This window comes from Periplaneta americana, chromosome 10 (assembly GCF_040183065.1).
Source record: "Periplaneta americana isolate PAMFEO1 chromosome 10, P.americana_PAMFEO1_priV1, whole genome shotgun sequence".
In the NCBI taxonomy this organism is placed as follows: domain Eukaryota; kingdom Metazoa; phylum Arthropoda; class Insecta; order Blattodea; family Blattidae; genus Periplaneta; species Periplaneta americana.
Window position 1 is genome coordinate 18,506,817 of NC_091126.1, and position 26,492 is coordinate 18,533,308.

General features: G+C 34.5%; 1 protein-coding gene across 4 annotated transcripts in view; it reads right to left on the minus strand.

Moving 5' to 3' along the window:
• The window catches only part of LOC138707505 (acidic proline-rich protein HP43A-like), a 308,063-nt gene extending 286,972 nt beyond the window's left edge, over positions 1–21,091 (minus strand). For all 4 annotated transcript variants that reach the window (XR_011334247.1, XR_011334246.1, XR_011334245.1 and 1 more), the window contains exons 1-3: positions 21,051–21,091; positions 16,806–16,896; positions 11,057–11,092 (exon numbers count right to left, since the gene is read on the minus strand). The gene's annotated coding sequence lies outside the window, so the exon portion shown is untranslated. The remainder of the gene's footprint in view (positions 1–11,056; positions 11,093–16,805; positions 16,897–21,050) is intronic.
• Between the last annotated feature and the right edge of the window lie 5,401 nt (positions 21,092–26,492).

Consider the following 26,492-nt stretch of genomic DNA (forward strand, 5'->3'; position numbering starts at 1 on the left):
TACAACTTAAAACAGCTGATTCTTTACATAGTTACGTTTTATTTGTAATTTCGTTGTAAGAAGAAATTCCTTCCTCACATTTCAGTACGTTTATTTCTTTCTGTGGGGTTAACGTTGAAATCCAGGCGATATTTACAAGAGCATTCAAAAGCAAATTCGCTTTAGAGAAGATTCCGTAACGCGAGTCCCAGGCAGGACGCCTTAGATCACGACGCCACGGCGCGGGACAATCTATGTTTACATATGTATATTTATTTTTTTGACGATATAGGCCTACTGAGTCCGTAGAGGCTATCCTCAATGTGGGGCAGTTTGTAATTATTTTTGTTGTTTAGTCAACTGTCCGAAGACATGTTTGAACTTCGTAAGTAACACGAATAAGCATCACTCATGAGGCAACTAGGCCAGGAGATAATGGGTCCTTTCCCCCCTCCAATGCATACTTCGCCGATCAGCTACATATTCCACTAATCAGACTTCAGATGCATACAAACAATTGTTCTTCAAATGAGATATACTGCCCAGTGCTGTCATGGAGGCCATATGGGGCCATACATCGTGTGGCAACCTACGATTTTTTAATTAATCCTATGGGGAAAAGAAAATTTTGTCTACGGTGCTATACGGCATATGGGTGCCAAAGTTTTGTATGCGGAGCTCTGTAGGTACAGACCTTAGATCATCTCTTGGTGTTCCTAATGTATTTCGTTTGATATTCCTAAACAAAATTGTCCACCTCTGCAGCACTGGAATCGAGAATGATATAAAATAATGGTTGAAAAACAAGAAGTGCTGCAAATACATACTCCAAGATTCATCGAGACAAGTGTGCAACTACGGTGGTGCTACATGGTGTATTCTTTAAATCAAACTTATTGTACAATTAAAATATAGAGCAAAACTATTTCTTTACTTTCTTCAATATTAAAAAAAAATCATTAAATGACAATCGGAGACCTAGAGGAGAGTCTTTTATATGAAAGACCTATTTAACCTTCAGTGTTGTTATTTATGATAGACGAAATAAAATTGATAAAATAATTTATAATATTAACAGCTAATAAATTAACATGCGAGGTAAACGTTAAACGCTGCAGTTAAGTAAAAAAGAAGATAGAAAGAAACTGACTCCACGAAGCACTGCGTAAAGCATTTAAAAAAATAATACACAGAATTGGTTACTATTACAGAAAGTTGATAAAATAGTCAAAAAAACGTGGAACCTTGAACTGAAGAATATAATGTTTATTTATTTTATAATCTGACTAGCCTTCCATAAAATCATGTTCTCTTTGGTGAAGAGTAATATTATTGATAAATTAAATAATTGGGTAATATAAATAACAGAAATAAATACAAATAAAGTGATGGCTGATGAGGTAACAAATCCAAAAAACACAAATATAGAAACATAATGCATATTTCAATATTAATCAAACACTCTAATATATTATTATTATTATTATTATTATTAATAATAATAATAATAATAATAATAATAATTATTATTATTATTATTATTTCCTCATTGAGCTTAAGGAACCTAGAGGTTCATTGCCGCCCTCACATAAGCCCGCCATCCGTCCCTATCAGAGCAATATTAATGCAGTCTCTACATTTATACTCCACCTCCCTCAAATCTATTTTAATATTAACCTCCCATCTACGTCTCGGCCTCCCCAAAGGTCTTATTCCCTCCAACTAACACTCTATATGCATTTCTGTATTCGCCCATACCTACTACATGCCCTGTCCATATCAAATGTTCATCATCGTCATCATCATCAGCCTTCAAGTATTAGACCTACGCGAGTTGTGTGGATATAAAGGGAAAAGTTGAGACGGTGTCGGGGGGGGAGTCCCCGGGTACCTCAGTTGGTAGAGCGCTGGTACGTTCAACCGGAGGTCCCGGGATCGAAACCCTGCCCCGGAACAATTTTTTGCCTTGAAATTATTCAAATCTGCTTCACAGGAAGCTTTACCTGAGAGACTAGATTTGCATAATACTATTTTCATTACATTATACATACAGTATATGTAGATATTGAAATGTTTTTACGTGTAGTAAGGATCCCATACACTATCAGTTGCAATTGAGGGGTTTGCCGGAAGAAAGGCAGATAGAATTCTACGCCCTTCTTCGGGAAAACGGTTTAAAATGCAGTGAATAATTCGCTAATTATAGTAGCGAAATTTTGTTTTGATTGTACTGTACATACCTGCAGGACAGGGCTGCGTGCGTGCGCGATTTAGTCAGTCAGTCTACAAGTAGAGCTAGTGCTGCGCGTTACCGCATACTGTACTGTGTGTGTTTTCTCTTGGTAGAGACTAAGCAAATATATATATATATATATATATATATATATATATATATATATATATATATATATATAGTTCAATTTAGTCAGTCCAGTTGTTTCCTTTGACTGCTTTTATGTTCATTATTGTCCTTGCTTTAAGAGTAAACAAACTTATGAAACTCATAGATTCAGACGGAAATATTTTATGTTCTATAAAGAGATTTGTTACAATATGCAGATTTTTGGGCTTATTGTTATCAGGATTATACAAAGAATAAATTTTATTTATTTATGTTCACAAAATGGAGATTTTCTTTTTCTGTTATATTTAGAGATTTTGCTTTGCGTACTTAATGTCTACTCAGTATATCGGAAATAATGTAAATTACTTTAGAAGTAGATAATAAATGTCATAAACTGTACCTTTGTTTCAATTCCGTATGAAATTTAAATCTGAAATCTACATTAAATCCCCTAAGAAAATAATCATATGGATAATGGGCGTATAGACCGAAGTTTTATATGGTACAAATATAAGGAAATTTAATAATATAAATTACCTAAATGCTACAAAACATTAATTTATACTCGCTAAGATTTTTAATTTAATGTATAATTTTGTTCACTATCTGTATAACATTTTATTCAGGTGAGTTTTAAAATCTTAGATTGCCTGTATCTCAATTCACCATATTGACGTATACGCCCTATTTCTGGCAAACCCCTCAATTGATTAGTCGTGCGAGCGACACATTGAGCGAGCTAGAACATCAAGTAATGAAGTTCAGAGGAGCGATAGACGTCACCGCAACAGGAAAATTGAGTTCTTACCTAGTACCTCCACATCTTTTTGCTGACCTATTAAGTCGAATTGCTTTGAAATTACCAGATAGTGTTTCTTTACTTTCTTTTGTTGAAACTAGCACCATTTTTATGTACTATTCGATCGCTCAAGTTCATGCATTAGCTTCGGAAAATAAGCTCAGAATTTTTATTGATATACCTCTGAAATCTCCTGACAGATATTTCGAATTATATCGTGTAAAGGAACTGCCCTATATAAACGGAACAAGTAAATTATATGAAATTGGCTCAAATGTGATTATCCCCGATTATCCTTATTTTGCTATTACATCGAATCGACTTTATTACGCTCTGTTAGAAGAACGAGACGTTTATAATTGCCACAGCGATTCCTACACCCTATGCCCCGCAGATTTTGTAGTATTTTCAGCAACCCAGCCACACTGCCTAGCAGCTCTATTCCTAGGACGATCTACATCAGCCCTGGAGACCTGTGATCGACGCATCATTGGACACCAGCGCTCACCCATTTGGTATCGACTACCACAGAGAAACTTTTGGATCTACAGTGTACCTACTGTGACAAAGCTCACAAAAAGTTGTATGTATGTCAACAACTCCAGAGCCATTACTCAATCTGTGTTGATCCACAACACAGGAATTCTAGAAACCTCCGCAAATTGTTACTTTTACTCACAAAATTTTAAACCGTTTCCTCAATACGGAAATAGTCATGCATCGTATAAAATTAATGATATAGTAATACCTGAAGTAAATAATGACTTGTTTAGTCTAGATGGTCTCGCCCCAGAAATTACTTTAGATCAAATCAAAGGAACTTTACCTACATTAAAAGACTTCCATACTGAGGGCATAACCATGCATATAATGAAAGATAATTAAAGGAAGTAACCAATTCAGTAAATACATTTGGCGAGCAAGACAATCACTCAATGAGTCTCATAATTATTATAGTTCTATGCACTATAATCGGGTTATTTTTTATTATACAGATGATCCAGTGCTGCAGGAAGAAGCCGTATTTGACTGTGCCTCCAACGCCCCAACCCAGGAGTCCTGAGGAAAGTCGACACCCAACCCTCAACGGCTACACTGATAGCATCGACAGAAACCATAACTTCGCCAGAACGTCCTACTCGAATTACTCCTCAGCGTCGCAGCACCCGAGGAAGACAAGAAGAAACAATTGAATTTGTAGCATAGAAAAGAATTGATGTCACTTTGTTTATCATGTAATAATAGGTTAAGCACACTCAAATGACTTAGTAGCAATTGAGAGATTGGTATAAAACTAAATTTCAGAACTCTCTAAGTGAAGCATGTTTACTACTGAATGATGAAGTTACGTTTCACGCGACAGTACAATGAAACAAATCTAACACTCCTAGTTAACCACCTAACAGACCACATATGAGCCCCACCGACTAGTATCGAACCGTGGAGCCACCCAGTTTGTATGTCCACACGCTATGAGTGGAAGAATGATTCTTACACACTCCGAACAATTGCTCCACAGTGGATTCTAGTAAAGAAGTGGAAAAGCACGTGCTCTTCTGTAGCATCGTCTTTTTCATTGGGGAGAACATTGTTATGCCCCGCTAATTTAAGGGATAAATTACGGTGGTCAAACATAGCAACTGTCATGCACTTCATAGTAAGTTTTACGAACATTATCCTGTATGCAAAAGTCCTTCACAAACTGTACACGTTGCATATACGACGCGAACATGTGGGCTCGCATTCTCGAGGAGAACGTGGAGTCAGCATTTCAGCTACGACGCGTGCGAGATTAGATAGTTCCATAGGCCTCTCTTGCTCTGGAACTCATATGTAAGACCGGCTATTCGCAGAGGATCCCATGATTTTCTGTATTCTAAATTAACGCAAACCCAGCGTTTGCGTTGAGAGTAAGACTGGCGTATACGAAATACGCTTCATTTCAGTAGTACTCATCCTTTTCTCACGCGGCCGGGATAGCGTCATGACGCGACCGAACTCAAATACCAAAGGCTCAGTCGGGCCCTTCCTCTTTAGTGTGTTCACTTCGAACAAGATCAGTCAGTTTTGTGACCGCAAGACAGAAGACGGTGAGAAGCATGTAAGTCAACCAGTCGAAGCCAGGACCATGGCGTCCGCCATCGTCAACACTACTTTCGTCTCATGTACTCTAAGTTATAACGTTTCATCATATACCAATTGCTACTAGTGTCGAGAGAGATTTACTAAATGTTACTGATGTCAGAGTAATATACCACATAGAATATAATAAGGAAATATCAGTGCTTGAAATTCAGTGAATTGTGTTTATTTCAAAGTTATATTTTAATCGCATTTATTTAAGACATAATGGATTATTCCGAGGTTTTTGAATGGTACAGTCACGCAAGAAAAATCTGGCCGATGAGAAGCAAAACTAATGTTACTTATGCCGGTTTTGTTGTGATTATCACAGTACAGAGTGTCTAAGAGGGATAGTGTTTACTCCCCTTCGAAGTTTCTGGGCTAAGAAGGAGAGGCTTTCGGACTGTTTCTGTTCAGAGTGTCTAATAGGGACACTATTGACTTCCCCTCGTAGCTGTTACGCTACGAGAGACTGACTTTCGGAATGGTTTTGTTTAAAGTCTACAATATACTGTATTTGTATAATTGCAACGTTTGTTGTGTTTTAGTCGACATATAAAAAGTTGTTTTGGCATTGGTTTTGCCATTGCGGATATGAAGAATGTTGTTAATGTAATTTCCATCCCCTCTGTTCGTCTGTCTTCACTCTACAGACATACTACATTTATGATTTATGACCACTGTATAGCCTACTTCGTGTTTTTTCTAGAGTCCTAGACACGTGACCCTGTCCATCTTTACCGACAGATTTTGTCTATAAATAGCCACAACCACTTCGAAAATCATCATTAGTATTTCAGTTCGATAGCTATGGACGTCAAAGCCAAAGTAATTGCACTGATCGAGGAAGGCGGATTTAGCGCGGCGCAAGCCAGAGAACGCTATGGAGTTGCGACTAGAACAGCGTCCAGGTGGTGAGCGCAGTATCACAGTTCAGTATATACAGTTGCGAAGCTCAATACTTACTAAATATGCAAACATAGACAGTTGAAATATGCATCCATAGATAGTTGCTCACCACCAGGATCGCTACTATCGCCTCATCACAGACTCTCTCCCTAGCAGACGATAACTAATTTATATGGTTGAAACGCCGCCCTTCGTGATCAGGTTAAGCCAGTCACATGGTCTGCCTTACGGCCTGTATTAGATCACGATGGCAGTGACACAGTCTATTGTTCCTAGTACTCACAGCGCTCCAAGCATCTAGCAACTGTCACGAGATTTGCAAAAAATCATCCCAAGCTTCACAACTGTATATACTAAACTGAGGTAGTATCAAGAGCGAAGATACGTAACTCGTAAACCTTGTAGCGGAAGACCCAAGGCATCAACACCACAAGATCTTATGTTAATAGAACGTTCGAGGCACTTTCCATTTCACACTTCTAAAATGCTTGTTGCCAACACGGGATTTCCTGCTTCCAACAGAACGGCTCGTAGAAGCCTCAATAGTGCCAATATTGTGCCGAGAAGAGTGGCGGTAAAGTTCTGACTGAAGACCATCGAATTGATCGTGTCGCATTTTGCCAAATGCATTACAACTATCCATGGCAAAAGGTCATCTTTTCGAATGATAAAGTGTTTATGAACAGGGTCAGTGCAAGTATATCGACCGAAACAATCAAAGAGATTTGACCCTGAATATGTGGTCCAGAGGCAACGCATTGGTCGATGTCCATGTCGGTGTGGGGATGGATTTCTGGTTATGGTAGCGGCGCGCTATGGAGGATTCATAGGCATATGAATGGGCATCGGTACACCAATATACTGGAAAATGTGATGCTACCTAGTGTGCGTGTGTTTCAGCCCGAAAACAAAATAAAATTCCAACACGACTTTTCTTCCGTACACACATGTGTTGCCGTGCAACGGTGGTTCAACATTCACAGGGATGATGTCGTAGAGGTTCCATGGGTGCCAAGAAGTCCTGACTTAAATCCCATAGAAAATGTGGGGCGGAAGTGCAACGCGATGTTAATGAACTACAGGGTCGGCGTCCTAGGAATACAGACGAATTGTGGGATCTCGTTTCAGATGCTTGGGATGATGTTGCATTGTCAGATATATCCACAACCTTGTTAATTCTGTAAGTAGAAGAATGGATACAGTGAACAATGCCAATAGTTTCCAGAAGGAAACTATTGTATATCACTAGAGCTACATAGGAAGAAGAACATTTTAATTTGTGATAAAAAGAACATTCAATATTAATTATTTTACTTCAGGAATGTATATTTTCCCTTATTTTCAGAACTGAAGTAAATACTGTAGGTTTAAAAATATAATAAATAAATAAGTTATAGTAAACCGCTTATATAATCAAACATTTCCTTAAATCGTACAAAAATTACTTCTAATTAACAAATCTATTTATGTTCCTCTTTCGTCACTATTATTAATTGTTTACCTAAATTAATTTATATATATATTTATTTCAATTTATGTTAATGTTCACTTATGCCATTTGTATTGGATTACGTCATTCAATTTATATTTATTCTACTTTATCTGACTGTTCACTTCTATATCGTCCACACCTGTGGAGTTAACGGTCAGCGCGTCTGGCTGCAAAACCAGGTGGCCCGGGTTCGAATCCCGGTTGGGGCAAGTTACCTGGTTGAGGTTTTTTCCGAGGTTTTCCCTCAACCCAATACGAGCAAATGCTGGTTAACTTTCGGTGCTGGACCCCGGACTCATTTCACCGGCATTATCACCTTCATATCATTCAGACGCTAAATAACCTAGATGTTGATACAGCGTCGTAAAATAACCCAATAAAAAAAACTTCTATATCGTCTTAGAACGAAGTTCCTATGTATTGTATCTTTCTCAATTTTGTTTACTTTTCGTCATATTGGCAGTTGTTTTGCCAGGAAGATATTAAAATAAGAATAAACCATAAATAAACGTAGTATGTCTATAGCAGCTGTGCCCAATACTAAAGTTTCAAACTTAGAATTAAAAAAAAAAATATTTGAACAGACCTGTATTATTAATTAAAATAAATTACAATAATCACTAATTAGCAAGACATTTATGTAAATAATTTATTATTGGACGATGTCTGTGGCCCTCCAACAATATTTCTTTTTAGCATTGGCCCGCAGTATTCATAAGGTTGAGCACTCCTGGTCTATAGACTAAAGAGAGACGAACAGAGGAGATGATAAAGAAATCAGTAACATCTCATACCCGCAATGGTAAAAACAATGAAATAAATTTCTGTAGAATATAATATAACAAATATTTATTTGTTATTCAGTCTAAAGGACTTATCAGTGTTTTAAAGAAGATCAATAAAATTTATAAAATATATATTAATTGAAGTTGAGGTTAAAATAATGCTAACGTTTTGCGCCTATTGGCATCTTCAGGCACTTGAGCCAACAATATCATGTGATACATTAGTTTACAGTAAAAGGCATGACTGTTGAATATATACATTAATCAATCTTAAAACTAACATATTAAAATCATTTGTGCAAATTAAATTATAAACCATAGTTGAGTTAATTATTGTTTTGATATGTGTGAGTTGAATTAATTATCCTCATCTCTACTTAAATTTACGACAATAATTAAAACAGCTATAGGACACAAAGATTAAATTGTAGATTTAAAATGGATTCAAATTAAATAAAATATTACTTTGTAATAAAAATTGATTACTTCTATAATGTCTTATTAATGTATACATTTGGTCGTATATTTTTACCAATTACTGGTTTGTGCCGTTGTTATTGATGTAATTATATGTATTACAATGATAGAATCTTATGGTTCTTATTGATTCCAATATTAAACTTCATATTGAGCGGACGTCGAAATAATTTCAGATGGTTGAAACGTAGAATGCAGGTATGGCTTTTAACAGGAAGTTGAGCTGTTCATGATTCAATTCGTTCTATAATATACACGTATCGTAAGTAACCAATATAAAATATTGTTCAAATGCCTAAAGATGCTAATAGGCGAAAACGTTAGCATTATTTTAACCTTTAACTTCAATGAACATTTATATTTATAAATTTTATTGATCTTTTTTTAAAACACTGATAAGTCATTTAGACTAAATAACAAATAAATATTTATGCTATATTGTATTGTATATTGACTTATCTGAAAATTACTACTACAATGCTTACTAAGAAAATTTTTGTAGGCCTATATCGACAAGAACACAAGAGTTTCAACCTTATGGAATGTGAACAGAAACAGTCCGAAAGCCTCTCCTTCCGAGCCCAGCAACGTCAGGGGGAGTAAACAGTATCCCTCTTAGACACTCAGTACTGTTATAATCACAACAAAACCGGCGTAAGTAACATTACGAGTTTTGCTGCTCATCGGCCAGATTTTTCTTCCGTGACTACTACCTCACAAGATATTTCGATGGACAATATTATTTTCAGTATTCAGGAATCAACGCCGAATGGCACCTGAGTCAAACGCCTTTGTAGATGAAAACTTGAAATGATTTTACATTGTGTAACGAAGTTTGCTCGACTAAATGCACTTTACGTAACCAAGCTGACGCACTGAAGTTTCCATATTATTTCACTGTTTAATCAATTGCATTCAAATATAATCAATGATTTATTTTCCATTTTGTTTTCATTTAAACTCATGTAACTGAGTAGGTATAACCTAGATTCTCTTTTATTGCTTAAGTAAAGTAAAGTAAGGTAAAGTGAAGTAAATTAACAAGAAGCATACATAACTTACTAGATCTGTTAAACATTCTGCAACTTTTCATAATTTAGCTGAATAGCTAAATGTATAACTCATGTATATAATAAAGTTTACAATATATTATAGTATAACCAGTGAAGTGACTTATTTGATTTGATTAAGTTGATATTCTTCGAGCCTGATCCAACCTGTGATCCTGTTCTTGAATACGCAGTACCTAATTAAAATAGCTCGACCATTACCATCCTGAAATATCCTGACGTAAACTAAAATAAACTGGTGTCAGAATTTAATTATAACCTAACTGTGACCGACAGCATCGGCCATAACAAAGTTGTGCACAACAACAATTTTGTGCCAGAAGTAGCACAGGCACAACACATATGGAATCCTTTCATAGTTCCGGAACTACTTCTACAAGCACATGCATCTTGTAACATCGCCATGACCCGAAGTGGACTTAGAAAATATTCGTTGTTCACGAGTGCGGCCATTTTTTTTGACAACTACAATATTGCAAAATTTATAGCAGATTTATGGATTTCACTGGGGATCGTCCTGGATAATAAACATTTACTGCAGGCGTAAAATTCGGAGACTTCTACAACTACTGCATATAATCTAAGCTAACATAGCTCGCTGTCGAGGTTGCATATGTTTTTATTATTTTTCTTTTTCCTCTTCCAAAATGAAACTATAGTCAACAATTCCTTACTTGAAGTAGTTACTTTTATTTAATAGCTAGCACTTTCGAGGGCCAATTTTATTACTTATATTTTTAAGGTTTAAAGCATATATTCAGAATATTTCGGGACCTGATTGAAGACAAAAGCTTTCCCTGGTTTTTACATATAGGAACATAACAAAAATTTGCCAATTTTAGTTGTTTTCATGTGTATGTAATATACTAATACACTACGTATATCCTCACTGTTTATATACCGAAAACAAATGCACACGCAAAGCACATCCCTCATAGTACACGTGCGCTATCTGTTGGTGCTAGTTCAGGATATCCCTATTGGAATGCTCAGCAAGGTGTATTGTGGGGGTTGTGAGACGTCATATTAATATCTGCAGGAGACTCGTAAATCAGGAGAATTCCAACAAGTACTCACCACAGCCCCGCTACGCTCCCCGCAGCACCTCGCGACCTGAAATCATTTGAAAGATATTTTATTACACAGTTCAATTGCGATACGAAACGTAACACGTGTTTAAAATACATTTCATTTGTGTAAGGGACACTAATTGCACCTCAACTTCTTACAAGTCCATAAATACAAAGCGGTGTCTGATGTCCTTTACACCACCAATATGATACGGCACTCTTCCACAAGCGCCTAATACACTAGACTAAAATCAGAGTACTAAGAACGAAACCTGCGAGATCCAAGAACATACTCTTATATTGGCAAACAACTGCTTGAACTGTGTATGTGTCATAGCTCCGTGGTGAAACTCTGACTTCCCACGCAGAAAACCCGGGTTCGTATCCGCCTTCGTATAAGTATATATATTTGTTTCGTTTTATTTTTTCTCAAGCTAGAAACAAATAATACATTTATTAACGTGCACAGGAGTTTGGACTAGTTGAAAAATTAAACAAAAACATTCAATAATATCGAAGACTTCTTCCTAATTACCCTTGAATTCAAATAGATGCTCAGTTCTTGGATCTTCTCCCTTCTCCATAAGGAGTATTGATCAGCCACTATAAGAAGCAGCAATAATAATAATAATAATAATAATAATAATAATAATAATAATAATCATCATCATAATATTAATAGTATTGCAAAAACGAGATAAATAATGTTAAAGAAAAAAACCAATGTGTTCCAGATATTCGCTACACTCGTAAATAGTGTCGTTACATATCTGCTTTGTAATAGCTCCATGGTAACAATCTAGCTTCTTGTGTAGGCGATTCAAGGTCTTGTACCCCGTAGGATGCAGACGGAGGGATTACATACCCGGTATTGAATTTTTTTGTCTATTTTGATTTCTGTTTATTGGTCTCCGAGATGTATTTCTTTATTTTGTTTAATACAAAGAAAAGAATTATGTTTGTTTATTCCTATCCGAGAAGGATTTCTTTTACTTAAGGTTTATTTTTGTTTATTTCTATCCGAGAAGATTTCGTTTAATAAGGGAAATGATTGTTATTATGTATCTACCTTGCCCTTTGTAAATATTAACTTTCTGTTAAGTATTTCACAATATTGGTTATTATCAGTATACAAGAAGTAAAAAATGAGAATGAAAAAACAAAGTATAGACTGAGATTCGAACTGGAAACCTTTCGGATACAAGACCACAATGCTACCGACTACGCTATGCGAGGGAGAGACTCTTTAAGAAGCATGTTATATTATCATCATATAGTGGTGGCAGTGGAGTGTTGGAAACATTTACGACAGAAGAAATTCGTCTGCGTGTGTATCATGCTCTGACGAATGCACCCGAAGTCTTCCGAATCTGATATAGAATCTGGAGCCCCGTTTTTTTTTTGTCTAAGAGTGTACATTTTCTATATTTTTAATGCGTTTAAAATAAACCGAACATAAATTATATAAAAAACAAAAAAGAACAGTTGTACAAATTAAAAATATATATTCACCTCACCTCTTATTCTTCAGCATTACTTATGTTTCCAAGAAGTTGTAAACTTTCCTCCCCTACCGATTCTATCTTTTATATCACTTAAATATGTTTGAACAGTATAACCCTCAGTGCTCAGGTCACTTACCAGCGAAAGAAAAGGGATGAGGGAAGTACTGTATTAAAAGCAAGTCTCCAGGTCCCGCTACTATTGTCGCTTGCACGCACAAGTCATGCGTACTTTGAGTCTTTAATCCCTTCTCACACCCCTCTTTTTGAGATAATACAGTGTTTTTCCCGATCTCTTAAAGAAAATAGAGACAGTCCTTCTGAAATAACTTGATTTAAGTTTGCTCCAATCACTTCAGTAGAAGTAGAAAGATCTTTTTCCACCATGAAAAACGTTGTCTGACAGGCGGCTCACTATGACAGTTGACAACTTAAAAAAGCATCTTGTTGTGACATGTAACCAAGGAAAGTGCGTACCGTATGGGATAGTTTATTATGTGCCTATTTTTTGTCTGTTTCCATGAATAATAAATGCCTATTTCAATGCCTACTCTTATTAATTTTAGTGCTTATATGCCTGCCTATTTTAACCTAAATAAATCCGTAAACATCAGGGCTCTACAATGCTTTTCAAGATGAGAAGAAGACTATCATAACCTTAATTTCTTTTCGTTTTGATGTGGTAATTTCTATATTTCACTTTCCATAACACCACATGTGCATGACAAGTCAATAAATTCCAGAAGAAAATCTTTCGACCATGAGATCACTCTGACAAATCATAAATGTACCAGAAAAATATCCCAAAGTAATAACATTACTTTATTTTCAAGAAACAGACAAGAGCAGAACAATCTGACTCAAACGTGACAGACACTCCATTCAGTCAGGCGGGTCGATAAATCGCTAGACTTTCCTTCAGTTCTTCAGTCACAACGATCAGTGGAAAACAGAACGATAAATTGCCACACCATCAGTTTATCATAACAGTCACGACTAATCAATTGAGGGGTTTGCCAGAAAAAGGGAGTATACGTCAATATGGTGAATTGAGATACAGGCAATCTAAGATTTTAAAACGCACCTGAATAAAATGTTATACAGATAGTGAACAAAATTATACATTAAATTAAAAATCTTAGCAAGTATAAATTAATGTTTTGTAGCATTTAGGCAATTTATATTATTAAATTTCCTTATATTCGTACCATATAAAACTTCGGTCTATATGCCCATTATCAACATGATTATTTTCTTAGGGGATTTAATGTAGATTTCAGATTTAAATTTCATACGGAATTGAAACAAAGATACAGTTTATGATATTTATTATCTACTTCTAAAGTAATTTACATTATTTCAGATATACTGAGTAGACATTAAGTACGCAAAGCAAAATCTCTAAATATAACAGAAAAAGAAAATCTCCATTTTGTGAACATAAATAAATAAAATTCATTCTTTGTTTAATCCTGATAACAATAAGCCCAAAAATCTGAATATTGTAACTTAACAAATCTCTTTATAGAACATAAAATATTTCCGTCTGAATCTATGAGTTTCATAAGTTTGTTTACTCTTAAAGCAAGGACAATAATGAACATAAAAAGCAGTCAAAGGAAACAACTGGACTGACTAAATTGAACTATTTGCTTAGTCTCTACCAAGAGAAAAAACACACAGTACAGTATGCGGTAACGCGCAGCACTAGCTCAACTTTTAGACTGACTAAATGGCCCACGCACGCACGCAGCCCTGTAGGTATGTACAGTACAATCAAAACAAAATTTCGCTACTATAATTAGCGAAATATTCAATGCATTTTGAACCGTTTTCCCGAAAAAGGGCGTAGAATTCTATCCGCCTTTCTTCCGGCAAACCCCTCAATTGCAACTGATAGTGTATGGGATCCTTACTACACGTAAAAACATTTCAATATTTACATATAATGTATTTATATTGTAATGAAAATAGTATTATGCAAATCTAGTCTCTCAGGTAAAGCTTCCTGTAAAGCAGATTTGAATAATTTCAAGGGAAAAATTATTCTGGGGCTGGGTTTCGATCCCGGGACCTCCGGTTGAACGTACCAGTGCTCTACCAACTGAGCTACCCGGAGACTCCCCCCGACACCGACTCAACTTTTCCCTTTATATCCACACAACTCGCGTAGGTCTAATACTTGAAGGATGATGATGATGATGATGAACATTTGATATGGACAGGGCATGTAGTAGGTATGGGCGAATCCAGAAATGCATATGGAGTGTTAGTTTGGAGGCCGGAGGGAATAAGACCTTTGGGGAGGCCGAGACGTAGATGGGAGGTTAATATTAAAATAGATTTGAGGGAGGTGGAGTATAAATGTAGAGACTGCATTAATATTGCTCTGATAGGGACCGATGGTGGGCTTATGTGAGGGCGGCAATGAACCTCTAGGTTCCTTAAAATCCATGAGGAAATAATAATAACAATAATAATAATAATAATAATAATAATAATAATAATAATAATAATAATAATAATAATAATAATAATTATTATTATTATTATTATTATTATTATTATTATTATTATATTAGAATGTTTGATTAATATTGAAATATGCATTATATTTCTATATTTGTGTTTTTTGGATTTGTTACCTCATCAGTCATCACTTTATTTGTATTTATTTATGTGATATATATTACCCAATTATTTAATTTATCAATAATATTACTCTTACCAAAGAGAAGATGGTTTTATGGAAGGCTAGTCAGATTATAAAATAAATAAACATATTCTTCAGTTCAAGGTTCCACGTTTTATTGACTATTTTATCAACTTTCTATAATAGTAACCAATTCTGTGTATTATTTTTTTAAATGCTTTACGCAGTGCTTCATGGAGTCAGTTTCTTTCTATCTTCTTTTTTACTTAACTGCAGCGTTTAACATTTACCTCACATGTTAATTTATTAGCTGTTATTATAAATTATATTATCAATTTTATTTCGTCTGTCATAAATAACAACACTGAAGGTTAAATAGGCCTTTCATATAAAATGACTCCTCTATGTCTCCGATTGTCATTTAATGATTTTTTTTTAATATTGAAGAAGAAAGTAAAGAAATAGTTTTGCTCTATATTTTAATTGTACAATAAGTTTGATTTAAAGAATACACCATGTAGCACCACTGTAGATGCACAATTGTCTCGAATCTTGGAGTATGTATTTGCAGCACTTCTTGTTTTTCAACCATTATTTTATATCATTCTCGATTCCAGTGCTGCAGTGGTGGACAATTTTGTTTAGGAATATCAAACAAAATACATTAGGAACACCAAGAGATGATCTAAGGTCTGTACCTACAGAGCTCCGCATACAAAACTTTGGCACCCATATGCCGTATAGCTCCGTAGACAAAATTTTATTTTCCCCATAGGATTAATTAAAAAATTGTAGGTTGCCACACGATGTACGGCCCCATATGGCCTCCATGACAGCACTGGGCATTATATCTCATTTGAAGAACAATTGTTTGTATGCATCTGAAGTCTGATTAGTGGAATATGTAGCTGATCGGCGAAGTATGCATTGGAGGGGGGAAAGGACCCATTATCTCCTGGCCTAGTTGCCTCATGAGTGATGCTTATTCGTGTTACTTACGAAGTTCAAACATGTCTTCGGACAGTTGACTAAACAACAAAAATAATAATTAATTACAAACTGCCCCACATTGAGGATAGCCTCTACGGACTCAGTAGGCCTATATCGTCAAAAAAATAAATATACATATGTAAACATAGATTGTCCCGCGCCGTGGCGTCGTGATCTAAGGCGTCCTGCCTGGGACTCGCGTTACGGAATCTTCTCTAAAGCGAATTTGCTTTTGAATGCTCTTGTAAATATCGCCTGGATTTCAACGTTAACCCCACAGAAAGAAATAAACGTACTGAAATGTGAGGAAGGAATTTCTTCTTACAACGAAATTACAAATAAAACGTAACTATGTAAAGAATCAGCTGTTTTAAGTTGTACGTTACCCCAGATGGGCGTGGGTTTTATACTTATATTTTTACATTCAAATTTATCTAGATTAATTCAACATTCGAAACTGAAGGACTTCTATTTACATTTTTGACAAGTATATCGAAACGTAAATGTAACATGGGTACCCAACTTAGCTTTCAGTTCTGAAAACTTTACAACCAAATAGCAAATACTAACGGTACTGTAAAATATCTGTAACTATCAAAAAATATGCTCACCTGCTATCAGTGAAGAAACAATCTCGAATTCGTCTTGAAAAGATGGCGATATTCTTGTGTCCCCTGTCGAACTCCTCTTTCACAGATATTCCTAGACAGCAGAAGACAATAACAGATTAATACTAAGAAACCTCCCTCGCATTCCAACAAAAATCCTGTTTAGAATTATTCTTTTAATGTATCGTACCTAACCTATCAGTTATTTCAGATTGCTCAATTGTGTTGGTCGTAACAATAAAATTAGGCCTACTTATAATTATATGCATACTAGTGGCTTGTGCAGCAATTGCTGCAAACTAAGTCCATAAAAAGTTCAAATAACAGATTTATTTTCAATGAAGAATACCAGACATTTTGATAGTTATTTGCTTCCATAATAGTGAAACATACTCCCTCTGAATGTGTGTTTTTTTTTTTTTGCCAAATACTTTTCCTTGAACCTATCCGTCTTCAGTTCTTGAGTTTCAATGCGAAATCGCTAGTAACAATGTCAGGATGATCAGTGGAGTTTTCATATGGGAGTAATGCAGTAGCTATTACGGGTCATTGCGGATTGTATGTGAAAGTTAAGAAAATGTAAGGTTTGTCATGCTTTGAACAAAAGACTTAGCATCTTGGTATAGCTGCTGCATGTTTCGTGAACTATCCTGAAATGTAGAGGGCAGAATCACTTTTTCCCCCACTAAGAGATCTTGCTGAGGTGATCAAGAGATTACAAAATCTTGTCTTCTAGGCCTCTTATTTTATCATTAAGTAATACTTTTGGTCTTTTCTTTTGAATTGTAATTTTTTCCACTTCTTCCAGACAATACTGATCTATCAAATACTGCTGGATTAATTTGTGTACTAATGAATGTTATTTGGTATATTTTCTGTAATATAGGCTGTTGTGAGAAATTTATTGCTAAGATGTGGAAAATGAGACGAAAGATATATCAGAGTTGTAGAATCTTATATGCGCCCTAAATAAAATTGTCCATTGTAAATCAATAGCAACTTCAGTGTTTCATTTGTTGCTGGTTGCGGGAAATAAAGTTACTCATCACGGTAGCAAGAAGTGAAATGGCATGCTATTTTCCCTACAACATAATATGCTTGGCAGCGATCACAAATCTAATCAATTAAACCGAAGAAATATGAAATTAATTTTGATTTCGTTTAAAGACGCAGCTAAAATAGGAAGCATGACTCAATTACTACCAAGGAAAATTATAGAATCAGATATATATATATATATATATATATATATATCACACTGCCATTACATATATGAAAAGGATCCACATCACTTCATTAATAATTGGTAATTTCCTAGAAGACGGGCAAAATCCAACATGGCTGACGAAAACTACCAAAAACGTTCTGCCAACTATGAAGTCCAAATGTCACCAAACATTGCTAAATCAAAGATGAAAAATCAAATATATAATCATATTTTTAAGAACAAGCCCTCCAAAGAAATGGAAATATATTTAATTTTTTTCCTTTGATTTTTTTTTTTGGCGTTTCTAGGCATTCGAACTTCATAGTTGGTAAAACTTTTCTGGCAGTTTTCGTCCGCACTTTACCCCCAAAAATCACTAAAACACAAAACAATTTATCACCTTATCAAATAAATTCAATTCTCATTGACGTCTTCATCGACAACCACTTCACTTCCAGTATAAATGACACAGGCTTTAAGGCAATCTAAACTTAAACCATGCAAGCAACAAAGAACTAAACCAACACTGTCGTAAAGTCAACTGTTCATAAATAAACCATGTCTTTACACTGAATGAAATTCTCTTCGAACACTTATTACACCTTAACATCTACAGAAAATTCAGTAAGTAATTCCTTTAAACCGCAGAAAAACAGTTTTCTCAACATTCAACACAATCCTTATTCACCAGCGAAAGAATCAACCCAAAACCGTCACAAAATGTAATAAATAACTTCAGAACACGGATTCCTTCCTTTCCCTCTTACTTAAAAATTCCAACCTTGTGCACACAAAATAAATTATTGGCACTAAAAAGTGCCTTTTCGTAAGCATGATGCGCATTCGACAAATGCAGACAAATCTACAACGTAACATCACTCACGTCAAACCAAGAACAACTGACGTCATTATCCATTCAAAATTAATGAAAATTCTAGAATAAATTACAACTATAAGCAATCAAATCGAAAGAAAATCATAAAATGACAAACTTTCAATACCTTTAGCCATCAGACAACATAACACCACTCACGTCAAACAACTAAGAACTCATAACGTCCTTATCCATTCAAAATTAACGAAAATTCTAGAACAAATGACAACTATAACCAATCAAATTAAAATAAAATCACGGCGACACCTAGTATAAAAAACCTAGAACTAACATGTAAAAGTCACTAAAAGATCACTAACATTTAACTCTGAAATAAAGTTTGTAATACTATATTCAAAACCAAGTGGCCATCTTCTATGAAATTACCTAATAATTGTAAAAGTATTTCATTTTTAATAATATTGTTACCTTACGTAAGTTTGATAGTTTTCAGTAACTTACGTAAGTTTGATAGTTTTCAGTAACTTTCAGTAACTTAGGCCTATAGCCGTTACTCAGTAAATTATAGAAATGAAGTTCTAATATAAAATATTCTTTCTCTGCGCCTACTTACATAAAGCCGCAAAAGGTTTCACTTTCATATAAACAGTATAGCATTATGTGTTGCATTAACTATATTTCATTTTTAATGGTAATAATGTCGTCAAACATTCTTAAGTTTTGTAGTTCTTAATATCCAATACACAGCTGCACTCTGAAAACTACAGACCAGAGAATCAGACTTTTAAATTATTTTTATAAGTTATCCAAAAATTGCACAAATGAAGATCGACATAGTGGCATTATGATGGGAAAGAATCTGAGCCGTCTGAACTCTGTCAGCAATCCTGTAGGTCATGGCCTTCGTGTAATAGCCTATTGTTTATTGTAGTGTGTGTTTTGTTTTATTCTGAAATGCAATACGGCAGAATTGATGCTCGCTTCGCTTAAGGAAGCGAACATCAAGTCGGCCGTGAATGCAATAAATTAGTTCTCAAAACTGACGAAAGATGGATTTTGGAAAAAAGGAAAATGTAGGAAAATTGATATTTCACTGAAAACTACTATTTTGCCGAAAAACTTTGGATTCCAAGCTTCAAAATGAGGGGTCATTTATTAAAATCCGTTCAGCAGTTTTCCCGTAATTTCCATTACAAGTTCAAATTATATATATAATATTATAAAGTTCCTAGTTTCAAATTGTCATGACCACCAAATTTTAGATTCTGAAAAAATAAAACACCAATTTGCTTCTGAAGAAATGGAGTTTTATTATGACAAGAAGAAACTAGAAACAAAAAAAAAATCAAGTATGATCACCGCTACCCGATCGCTTTTTATTGGGAAATATACAGTTACCTCAAATTTGTTCACCAGATTACGAAATGATTTTACAGAACAGAGTCCATTTGTCAAACCATGTAACGTTCGAAATATTCTCAATGCATTGAGATATTGGCTATTGCATTCGTAATAGCACTGAACGAGACCAATACGAACTCGTAAAGTGAAAACTATTGTAAAAATTATTGCCGTCTGTATTCTGAACCACAATTATTTATACAAGAATCACAGTTACCATAGCAACGAAATGTATATCGGGGGAAAAGAACGATCTCTATAAAGCATAATAGTATGTATATGGAACCAAACTGTTAAAATATGCACAGAAAATAGTCATTTTAATCTGGAAACTTACTTTAAAATATATTCGCAAATGTCGCACTTTTTCAACAGCGCTTTATGAAAATTAATATTATATCCAGCGTTCGAAGATAAAATCGAACATGGGAGAAATTAACATTACATTATATAGACGTATTCGAGTAATGTATCTACATATCAAATTTCGTCTAAAGCTCGTAGGCCTATTAAATTTTTAATTTTAGAATATTCTTAAAACCTATGAACATAAAATTCCGTCTATTAGATCATTTAATGTACAGCGCATGGAAAGTTGAACTGTAATTCGTATAGCAATTTAATTCCAAATCTTAAATACGAAATACACCCTTGGGTTTATTAAGTCTGTGAAGTTATAGATTATAACTGTAACATAATTTATTAATCAATTTCTTAATTCAATGCAATATATTATCCCCGATGAGTCTGCAAACAATTTTAAAATACGGGATTTACACAAAAGACATCCTGAGTAATCACTTACCGCTTCAAACACAGAACACGACCACCCTCCACTCGCTCTGCCGCTGGAGTAAGCCGTGTTCGTTTCCCAACCGGCGTAGCCAGAGGGCAGTGGCGTCTTGGGCATAATTCAGCCAATCAGAATTCAGGCAGCTATAGCGTCTGCACATTTTTTGTCAGAATTTGCTTATAAGTTGTACGAAGTACAGTATTACACAAAAATAAGCATACTTTTGTCATATTACAGCATGTGAAATGCATTTTAATTGCGTAGTGTTGAGTTGTGATCATGTATTCTATTGTCTAAAGGTCTGTCTTTCACATCCTTCACATAACCAAGCAGTTGTAATACAATATCTACTACAATTAAAATGTACTCATTCAATTCCCGTTTATCCTGCGTAGAAATGTTCCAGCCCCATTAACTACCCGGAAAGAAACACGATACTAACAGCATTCAGAATCCACATGGCAACTCATGTCTGATACTGATACCGGTATCATGAACAGGGAATAAAATGCGCAAGTTCTAAAATACGGTATCATTATTTTAGTTGGTTATTTAAGCATGCTGTATCAACTACACGGCGTTCGGAGTTTATAAAATGCGTCTTCTTCGCGTAGTGAAAATATTTTGAGTTCAATCGTAAGATTTATCTATTTGCAAATGTTTATTTGCTACAATATGTATAAAATATTAACGTTTTGGCCTTTTCGGCATCATCAGATATGTTAAAACACGTAATCTAGAACTTGAACAAATTGACGAATATACATTGTAATATACATGACAGATAAATTTCATGAGTTTTATGTATTATGTAGTTAAGTAAAATTTTGTAAAAATGAATTCAAACATGTAAATTAGGAAGGACCATTGTGATTGTATATACATATAACTCATGTTACAAACATATGTGAATGGTTAAATGACACACATTAAATTATTGCCAAGTACGAATATCAGTGATATGAAAGGTTTAAATTGAATTTGTTAATTATAAGTGAAATGGTAATAGCAATAGATTTAAAAGACAAAGTATTATAAAACAATGAGAGATGATTAATGATTGTAAAACGATTTCAGACATGTAACTTTGGAAGGACAATTGTGATTATATATACATATAACTCATGTTACAAACATATGTGAATGGTTAAATGACACACATTAAATTATTGCCAAGTACGAATATCACTAATATGAAAGGTTTAATTTGAATTTGTTAATTATAAGTGAAATGGTAATATAATAGCAATAAATTAACATTATTATAAAACAATAAGAAATGATTAATGATTAATAGTAATGATAAAATAATAAAATCTTATGTGTCGTATTGTCATGTTGTTACAATTGATCATAGGTGGTTGTTATGCAATACATTTCGCTGTTCTTCAATCTTGGATTTATTGATTACGTATATAGATGACTGCATCCAAATAGTAGAAAGAACATCGTTGTTTTAGCAGAAATATATGCTTGTAGATTTAAAATAGGTGATGTAGTATATGTGCGTCTCGGCTTACGTGTGGGTGTTCTACTTGGTTTAATGTATTCTGAAAATAGAGTGATCGTAGGTGGTTTGCTGTGTACTAGCGTAGTGGTTTCAGAAGAACTACGTATGGGTGGTTTGGTGTGTATACCCCTCAGCCTACCATTCACATATGTTTGTAACGTAAGTTATATGTATATGCAATCACAATTGTCCTTCATAATTTACATGTTTGAATTCATTTTTACAAAATTTTACGTAACTACATAATACATAAAATTCATTAAATTTATCTGTCATGTATATTACAATGTATATTCGTCAATTTGTTCAAGTTATAGATTACGTGTTTTAACATATCTGATGATGCCGAAAAGGCGAAAACGTTAATATTTTATACATATATTAGCAAATAAACATTTGCAAATAGATAAATCTTATGATTGAACTCAAAATATTTTCACTATACTATATTAGATTTATCTGAATACAAAATGAATTGCAAAATGTCTTCTTAGCGGATATTCCCTTCTTCGTAATGTAACTAAAATAAATTATTTACGTATTTTCTGACGTATATAAAACAACAGAAGTACATCTAAATTCTGTAACTAAGCATTGCTTCAAATATAAATGATTTATATTGCTTATAAATAGACTTATAATACTGTATGTCAGTTTATTTGTATTTCCAACAACAGAATGAATGGAATACATTTATTCTGTTATATTGGGTTGATGCAAATGTTCGTAGCATTTCTTCGCTGTGACAAAAGTTATAGCAGATATACAAATGACAAATTAGTCAGTAATAAAATCTCATGCATTATCTACGACTCTGTGCTAACGCTGGGGTAGTATTTAGATTCCGCATCGGAAAAAATCTAGCGGTTGGCATTAAACAAATCAGAAAACAAAGTTTCTAAAGCATCTTCGTTATCAAAGGAATTCCCTTGAATATTGATGGATATAGAACAGAAAAATTGTAAATCTCAGAGCGCAAGATCAGGAGAAATTAGGGGATGTGAAATCACCTCCCAACCAATCTCCTAGATATCTGCTTTCGTCACATTTGCGGAGTGTGAGATTGCATTATCGTAGCACTTGATGCAGTCTTACCTAATAATAATAATAATAATAATAATAATAATAATAATAATGATGATGATGATGATGATGATGATGATGATGATGATGATGATGATGATAATAATAATAATAATTTAATACTTTACACTTGAGCTACATTAGGCATTGCAGTCCGAAAGAGCAGAAGCTCGTGCTCGGGCGCAGTTCAGATCAGTTATACAAAATATATCACAAAATTAAGAGAGTTCATTGAGCACAATAACAATAATAAGTGGTAAAATAATACAGCATGTAATAATAGGGTCTATATACAAATAGAAAATACAAAAGTACCTAAATATTAAGAGTATCAATTTTTAACTCAATTAGCTTAAACAATGAAATAATTAATCTGATTTGTTTCTTAAATCTATGTGAGTTAAGTGTACTTAGCTCAGGGTAAGCTCTAATTAATTCATTATATATTTTGGGTCCAAAACTTCTGCTGTGTTTTAATCCGGCAGTGTGTGGCATTTCGGAATATTTAGAAAGAAACTGTAATTTTGTCTGTTATGATATTCGTGAGGATCAAATTTAAATTTATTGTGGTTTTTATGGAAGTAAATCGTTTTTCTTAAATTGCGGCCGCAAGGTGTCTGATTTGTTGGAAAATTTAATGTGAGCAGTTATAGTCACATTCCTCGGAAGCAATTCCTAGCACAGGGCCCTTTTTTATCCTACCACACGCACAACATTATCTTATGTGGATGGGCACTAACTTTTGTACGGAGTGTTGTGTTTTGAAACGACAGAACCATTTTGTGGCAGTGCTATCTGCAGTGCTGTTTGTTTTTTCCACTTGACACTCCATCTTCTTTAGCACAGACTTCCTTCAAGTCCGCAAAAAATTATTCAAGATGTATTTAAAAGCGCAACGCTTCAAATGACAAATGACAAACGATAAACAATCTCATAGCAACTCAGTGTTGTGGTGACTAACAAAAAGCAACGATTTTATGCACCGACGTAATATCACGGTCTAATATATACAGTCAAAAGCTTGAGTTGATGAGGGTACTATGAACAATAGAATGTGCAGGTACTGTTTCAAGGCTTCTAAACTCCTCACAGGTTGCATTATTATCGAGCTTGTGGGCGAGGGATTGACGGGGAAAGGAGAGCGATTCTGACGTCACAAGTTAGCTGAGCGCGCCAAAGCTCAAATGCTTCAAAGCAGTATCTCGTGTTTTTTCTCGTTTATGTTGTTTTGAATGTATTATGCCAGGTCAAAGGTGTGCTGTTACGGTATGTAACAATTCTAACGATAGAAATAAAGAGTTGTCTCTCTTTACCATTCCTAAAGATTTAGAAATTAGAAAAAAGTGGGTAATTGCGTGCAAAAGACAGGATAAATTCAATCCTGATGCAAGCAAATTATGCTCTGATCATTTGAAAGATGACGATTTTGTTCCAGATTTTCGAGCAGCTTTAATAAAATTAAAGCCGAAACGACCGACAATGTTAAAGCCTACAGGTAAGTTTAAATAAATCACGTAGGTGTATATAAGTAGCCTATGTTAATACCAGCTTGTAATTAGATTAGGTTCATCTACTAAGTTAACCTACAAATTATTTTCTTTCTTTTGTAATCATGCTACTTATATAAAAAAATACTAACTACTAATACTACTACTAATACTAACAGTTGCATACCAAAGGGGTGGAGGGTTAACGACTGATACCAGTGATGTTTTTTCACTATAATTCTCATTATATTGATTTTATATCAACGATTTATGACATTTTGTCATTATGGCATAATCAGTGGGTTAATCATAATAGCCTCCAGTGACAATTCATTGTTGAGTTATAATGATTATTGTAAATGAACGTGTTGTTGACATTTCATTAACGGCCCTTTTTCCAAACTTTAGAATGAGATATTAAAATCAATCAATGTTAGATTTTTATAAACATCCATTTAAAACAAAAACACCACCATCTTGGCCCTCTTTAAATTTTAGTACATTATTCTATCTTTTGGAGGTTTAACCATGCCAACACCAGCATGGCTAAGTACTTTCAATATTACTGAAAAATTCTACAATGCGTTTCATGGAAAGAACACGATTAAAAAGGGGCGGAATATTATAAAAAGAACCAAAGAATATGTGGCAATGTTCGTACATAACGTTCCACGTGAAATTTTATTGTTGATTGTACGGTCAAAACTAGGTTCTTTATAGACTCTAGTATGTGAACACAAGACTGGAAACTAGCAGACGAAAACGGACGTCAGACACTGAAAGCAGACGAATTGTTAAGAAATACAGAAAAATAATGCAGTGACAAGTACAGCTTTTACATACAAGGTAATAAACATTTTCAACGTATTTATTTCATTCCATGATACGTACACACTTGGTTTATATTCCTTGTGATGTTTTTATTTGAGGCGATTATTTTTATAATGCACACTTATCATTGAAAATAAAGGACCAATCAGCATGGACTCTTCACCCGTCATCAGCCAACTAGCTATTTGATTGGCTATTGGAAATCGAGATAATCTATTGAAAGTATAGAAGCCTTGGTACTGTTTCACATTGTAGGCCTATGTGATGAGGCGACAGTAGCGATCCTAGTGGTCAGTAAATATCTATGGATGCATATTTCCTACGTATTGAGCTTCGTGACTGTATATACTACAGTGGACAGTGATAATATTATAAACGTTATAAAATACGCAAATAACTTATTTTAGTTATATTACAAAGAAGAGGATGTCAGCTAAGGAGACGCCTATATACCCAATAATAATAATAATCCGTGGCGCTACAGCCCGTGAAGGGCCTAGACCGACCAGCCGGCTGCTGGCCTCACGCCCACATGCCGAAGCA